Source organism: Chrysochloris asiatica, unplaced genomic scaffold, assembly GCF_000296735.1.
Source record: "Chrysochloris asiatica unplaced genomic scaffold, ChrAsi1.0 scaffold00111, whole genome shotgun sequence".
In the NCBI taxonomy this organism is placed as follows: domain Eukaryota; kingdom Metazoa; phylum Chordata; class Mammalia; order Afrosoricida; family Chrysochloridae; genus Chrysochloris; species Chrysochloris asiatica.
In genome coordinates this window covers 2,417,437-2,424,599 of record NW_006408629.1, presented here as the reverse complement: position 1 = coordinate 2,424,599, position 7,163 = coordinate 2,417,437, and the positions used below count along the sequence as shown (strand labels likewise).

The 7,163-nt window shown below is 36.9% G+C and overlaps 1 pseudogene; it reads right to left on the bottom strand.

Annotated features, from left to right (window-relative positions):
• Positions 1-3,945: 3,945 nt before the first annotated feature.
• On the bottom strand, positions 3,946-6,861 carry LOC102812171 (annotated as a pseudogene).
• Positions 6,862-7,163: the final 302 nt, after the last annotated feature.

Here is a 7,163-nt window from a genome sequence, read left to right as displayed (position 1 = left end):
GAGGGTTATGCTTGTTTCGTAGAATGTTTTAGGAAGTTTTCCATCCTCTTCTATATTCTGGGATAATTTGAGTAGCATTGGTGTCAGCTGTTCCCTGAATGTTTGGTAAAACTCACCAGTGAAGCCATCTGGACCTGGACTTTTTGTTGTTGTTATGTGCCGTGGAGTCGGTTCCGACTCATAGCGACCTTGTACAGGGTTTCCGAGGCTGTAAATCTTTATGGGAGCAGAACACCTCATCTTTCTCCTGCGGAACAGCTGGTAGTTTCGAACTGCTGAGCTTGCGGCTCTCAGCCTGATTCGTAATCACTACGCTACCAGAGATCCTTAGGAGTGTTTTTGATGACCTGGTCAATTTCTTCTTTTGTTATAAGTCTGTTCAAGTTTTCTACTGCACTCTGTGTAAATTTAGGTAGGTTGTGCTTTTCTAAAAATGTTTACACCTCCTCTAGATTTTCAAATATATTGGAGTACAATTCTTCATAATATTTTGTTATTATCCTTTTTATTTCTATTGGTTCTGTTGTGATATCACCCATATAGTTTATGTGTGTTATTTGTGCCTTCTCCCTCTTTTCTTTTATAAAGTATGTCAATGGTTTGTCGATTTTATTAATTCTTTCATAGAACCAGCTTCTTGTCCTGTTGATTCTTTCTATAGCTTTTCTGTTTTCTATCTCATTTATGTCTACTCTCGTTTTTATTTATTTCCTTTCTTCTGTTGACCGTATGTTTTCTTTGCTGGACAGTTTCTAGTTGCTGGAGATGTTGTGTTTATGTGTTGATTTTGGTTCTTTCTTCTTTTTGGATGTCTGTGTTTAGTGCAATAAATTGTCCTCTCAGCACTGCTTTTGCTTTGTCCCAAAGATATTGGTATGTTGTGGTTTCATTCCTATTTGTTTCTAGGAACTTTGTAAAGTCACATTTTATTTCTTCTACTACCCAGTAGCTTTTAAGCAGGTGCTATTTGTTTCTATGTATTTGACTTTATTTCCTTGGACTTCCTGTTATTGATTTCTAATTTTATAGTATTGTGGTCTGAGGAGATGCTTTGTAATATTTTAAATTTATGGAGGCTTGTTTTGTGTTCTAATACAATCTATTCTGCAGAACGTTCCATGCATGCTGGAAAAGAATGTGTATTGTGCTGTTGTTGGGTTGAATGCTCTGTACACATCTATGAGGTCATGTTTGTTGCTTAGTTCCTCTACATCTTTGTCGAGTTTCTTTCTAATCCTTCTATCTTATTTGAAAGTGGTGTACTAAAATCTCCCACTATTTTTGTAGATTTATCTATCTATTTTCAAATCTATTACAGTTTGCTTTATATATTTTGGAGCTCTTTCATTGGGAGCGTAGATATTTATTATCTTATTTGATTGTTCCTGTAGTGCTTTCTTGACTTCTTCTTTATTTTTGTCAAACCCACTCCACAATTGCCATTCATGCATTTTTTCCTAGTGATTAACAGACCAGGGCAGGCTGTGGCTATTTTGTGCTGACATTTGTATTTAAGTGGAACCTTTCCCTTTAAATTCTGAGATCTGTGTGCATGCGTAGTAGAATTCTCACCAGGCGTGGTGGTTGTCCACTCGCTCAGGCACCCCCTCTAGTCACCAGAATGGATGTGCATATACAGCAAGAGACCAATGAACAGAGACAAAAAAAAAAAAGGAAAAAAAGAAAAGAATGTCCACTGCTTTATCTCCAAGAATTGGTTAGGCATCCATGGTGGCTCTGATCCTTTCCCTGTTCTGTCTCTCCCACAATGGACACTCCAGGAGCCACTGATGCTGTCCCATTAGAAAAAAACAAAACAAAACAAAACAAAAAAAACACCAGTTTTCTTGCTTCTGTTAGAAAATCCACTGCTGTAAGCCTTGAAACTTTCTAAATATTCCTGTATATGTAGTTCAAAGTTCTGGGACGGTTCCCTGAAGCTGCTTAGTCCGGTATTCTGTGCTATTGCTGCTGGAGGTTCGCACTGATCTTCTCCCTAATCAATCATTAAGCCCTGCCTCAAATTTGGGTATTTTTAAAAGGTTTATGTGCTTTATTGCTTTATGGATATTAATTTCTTCTGACTATTACTGTTAAATAGACATAGATGGGTGATTGAAATGAATGTTAGAAATTATGATTACAGAAACCTTGTAAGCCCACCTTCAGCCTATATTTGATTGGGTTTTCTAAAAGAGGAGTTAGAATTTGTCCTGATAATATAGGCTTTTGGGTGGACTCTCTGGAGCCCCATCCAGAACCTCAGAGTTGGGACATTTGCATTTGAAAGTCTATAATCACAGCCTAGGACTGTTGGGAGAATATGAGATTCAATCAGAGGGAAAAAAACAGACAATTTGTCTATTTAAGTTCCCCTTGTCTTGTGTAATGGTTATGGTTTTGTGTCAACTTGACTTGGCCAGGATTTCAGAGGTTTAGAAGTTGGGATGTGCTTATTCCCATGCTGATGAAACTTCATACAGGCATAATTAGTTATATGTTGAGTGGCTTTAAGCAGCCAATCAATTAAAGGGATACTTCCTTGGGAGTGTGGCCTGCTCCCAATCTAATGGGCATGCAGGACAGACTCTCTTTCTCTGTCTTTTGGTGGAAATTTGGGACTCTATATTTGTAAGTATTTCTTTGATAGTAAACTTCTTTCTATGTAGTGGTGGTGGTAGTTATGTGCCATGGAGTCAGTTCTAACTCATAGCGACCTTGTATAGGGTTTCTGAGGCTGTACATATGTATGCTTCATTGGTTTTGCTTCTCTAGAAAACCATCCTAAGTCATCCTGATTTATTTATTTATGTAAAATAATAATTATTTCCAAAAAAGTCCATAACACAATTACCAGAACCTATGAATATATTACCTCACATGGCCAAAAGGATGTTGTAGATGCAGCTAAATTAAGGATTTTAAGATGTGTCTATCATTTTGGATTATACGAGTGTGTCTAATGTAACGTCAAGAATACTTATAAGGGAAAGAGGGAGGCAGGAAGGCAAAGTGATTATATAGAAGAAGGACACATCCTGCTTTTGTAGCTTTGAAGATAGAAGAAGATGACTAGGAGTCAAAGGGTATAGGAGGTCTCTAGAAACTGGAAAATACAAGGATATGGATTCTTCCCTAGTGCCTCCATAAGGAAAGCAATCCTGCCAGCACTTTGATTTTATCCCTGTGAAACAATTTCAGACTTCTAACTTCCAGAATTGAAAAATAACAAATTTGCATTGTTTTAAGACACCAAGTTTATAGTACTTTGCTATAGCAGTAATAGAAAAATATTTTCATAAAATCTTTATTCCTTCCTTCATTCTACATTTATCATAAAAACTTTGGAAAGCTTGACCATATAAATTTCGATGAATTTTTTAAAAATTCAAGCAATTTCTGATTTGTACTAACAGTTTAGAAATATTATAAGCATGAAGCACTGCATGATATAAAACCTCATTTACCTGTCTCATTTTCCTACTATTTGTTGGTTTAAGGCAAATAGAGACTATAAATTTATTCCATGCTGATTCTGATTAATAATAATGTCATCCTGGAAGGCAAGGATGATAGGCTCAGTAGGAAAGAGTGCTTTGGTTAATTATCAATGTAAATATTTGTCATGAGCCAGGAAAGGGCATGTAATGGACAACCAGAGGTATGGCAGGATTAGAAAGCTTCTATTTAGAGATAGTAAAGAGATGTGATTAATTGGGAAATGTCCAAATTCATAAAAGAGTTTTGTTTTTTTGACCTTGAAAAACATAATCAAAGACCACTTTTATTAATGTAACAATGGGGCAACTGCCAATTTGGAAGGGATGATAATGTTAATATGAGAAATATCATGGAAGCAAACTCAAATACAAAGGTATCCAAAATAGTTTTGTAGTGACATGATGCCTTAATAAATTAAGGAAACTGAGGACTCTGTAATTGCTTTCATGTTCTTCTCTTGTTGACTGAGGCCTTCAGATTGGGGACCACCTCAGCTATCATCTTCTATTCAAAAGAGGAAACCTTGCAGAGGTCCATGTTCTTTTCCAGGCCCTTTTCCTCCAACCCTAATGGTGTGGAGAAATAGGCACACTCTATTTCTTGTGACTTCACAAAGGAACATTCAATCATTCCCATCTTCCCATTTATGGCATCCACAAAGGAGAAGACAAACCAGGTCCCAGTATATGCCATGGACAAAGTGGCAGGGCCTGTGCCAGCTTTCACCTTGACCACCTTGGTGCCGGCCTCTTGGATGCGCCTGGTGAGGGCTTCAGCTGGTCCTGGGAGTACACTGAGAGATCAGGAGGATGATGATCTTCCCAGCATGGACACCAATGATGGAAATGTTGACTGGAACTAGATTCAAACCCTTCAGCTCTGCCACAAAAGTATTGACCCTGACAGTGTCCAGGGTTGTCATGCCAAAGATTTTGTTGTGGTTGTATTCATGCTGTACTTCTTGAAAACCTGTGATTGGGATGGTGGAGTTAATTGGATTTGCAATGATGTACACCATGGTTTCAGAGCAATGCTGGGCACAGCTGTTCAGGTCCAAGGTAGCCTTTCACATGTGCTCTGGTCTCGATGTGGCTTAGATCAATGGCTTCTCCAGGAGTGTAAGCAATATTATAGAGGGTCAGGCAGCTCACCAAGGGGCTGTTCTTCAGTAGAAGTGAAACAGGCTGCCCAATTCCTCCAGAAGCCCCTAGCATGGCCACTTTAGCATTCGAGGTGCTGAAGATGAGAAAGAGAGCCTGGCTGGGCTGGTGGGACACAGGCAGGCTAGTGAAGTTGGTGGCTGTGAGCAGGTCATAAAACAGTTTTAAAGTTTAAAGTAAATGATGAGGAGAAGAAGTAACTAAAGGAAATGGACAAATATTGCCTTATTTCAAATGTTTTTCTTAGACATCAGCTTGGAATGATATTCATGGGGCATCATGGTTTATTTGAGAATGTGAATGTCATAGTGAATTGTAACAACAGCCTTTTGTAGACTCTGAGTGTTTAAACAGATTACAAAGGATGCACTGTATGAGTCCCTTTGGTCTGGAAAGATTCATAGACTATTCAAAACCATAAATAGTTTTACTCATCATTACACATGATAAAAATACAACCAGTTTTTGTAGCCAGGCAATTATCTTAAACTTTAAAATCACAATGTCCAAGAAAAAAATGAGGGACAAGTGGCAGAGCTATGAATTTTGGTTTGTGCTTTGATGGAACTTAATTAAATATCATATTAGGGTTTTTCATCCCCTAAATAAAAACAAATTTCTTGAGAAAAAAAATTTGTTAGAATAATTTTTTGGATGTTCAATTTCATCAATATAACAAAACCTCAAAATAAACTAGAGAGAAATGTAAAAATACTGACTTCTGCTCAAAAATCTCAGTATATATTGACCAAGAGCCATGTTCTTAGCTAGGTCTTCAGTCTCATGGCCATATAGCAGATTCTGACTCATAGTGAACGCACAGGATAGAGTGGAACCATAGGGTTTCCAAGGATGTGAATCTTTGCTGAAGCAAACTGCTTTATCTTTCTCCTGGAGAGTGGCTTGTAGCTTTGAACCACTGACCTTTACCTTTTGATTAGCAACTCAGTGATTAATGCTTAGGATCTAGAATGCATTTTTAAGCCGCGCACATTTATCTTTAAATGTCAAACTCTTAAATGAAATGTTTATTTAAATAGAATTTAGAAGTCTCCTAGAATTATTTTTAATTAACAGATGGAAAAAAATAAATTTTTATTTGAGCATGTTGCTATAACTGTTAAGTGTCATCGTGTCAAGCGCAAACCAAAATTCATTATTACTGTTAAGTGCCATCACTCACAGCAGTTCCATGTAAAAGAGTAGAACGACCGCTGTGATTTTCTGGCTAAAATAGTTATGGGATCAATTTACCAGGGCTTTCTGAAAAGCTGTTGGGAGGATTTTTAGCAACAAAGTTTCAGTAAGCAGTTGAGCACTTAAGTGTTATATCATCAAGTCTCCTCTATCTAAGCACAGAAATAAAATAATCTGTTTTTAATTGATCAACGCATCATTTTATTTGGCATAGTTATAATCATACAAATTTGACAGGTCTTCGATATATTAGACTCCTAGTGTGGCGTTATAGGATAAGCACTGGATTGCAAACCGCAAGGTCTATAGTTCAAACTCACCAGTATCTCCTCAGAAACCTTATACAGCGTGGCTATGAGTTGGAGCCAACTATGGCACTTACAACACATTAACTGTAACATTAACTCATTAGGGCCAACTCAGCACTTAAGTAATATTCAAATTTAATAGTAGATATGTGTTACAATTGAAATACTCATGGAGTCCTAGTGTGGTGCTGTAGCATAAGCGAGGTTGGTTTGAACCCCAAGGTCACCAGTAAAAGCTCACCAGCCGCTCCTCAGAAACCCTATGCAGGTTTGCAATGGGTCGGAACCATCTCGACAGCACTTTAAAAAAACAAAAAAAGAGTTACAATTGAAATACTCATAGTACCAAACTGTTAGTAGGCATAAAATAAAATGCGTTATTAATGCAATTAAATCTACTAATTAACTATCAACTTATTTTAGATAAATGGTAAACAAATTTATCACAAATCAAATGGATTTTACTGTCATATAAAAGAAACAAATATTATTTTCTGAGTGTTGAAAAATACAGAGATTTGTAATATAGAATAATTATTTAAGACTCAATCTAAATGTCTGTGGTCTAGTTTAAGTGGCACATAACACATAGGGAAGTGGAAAGAGAACTGTTTTATAATTGGTACACAGTGAATAGCTTTGAATGAAAAATTAAGATTCCTCTGAACTTACCTTAAACAAAGCATCCGGCACATGATAGAGATAGATCACTTGCTCTCATAAATCTGGCATTTACACAGAACTAGTTATGAATATTCTTGACAGAAAGATTTAGCTGTGTGCCTCTCCCCCCACCAGTGACTAAATAATTAGTCTTTCAGTTAATCTTCATTACAATTGTCATCTTCCACCTTGTCCTTTGAAAACAAGATTGAAATAGAAGGGTATCTAGAAATTCATATTGAAGAATATGAGGGCTGCAAGCCATTCATATAACAAAAGTGCTTGAAAGAGACAGCAAAAGTTATTTCATCTAATCTACAGATACACCAATGTT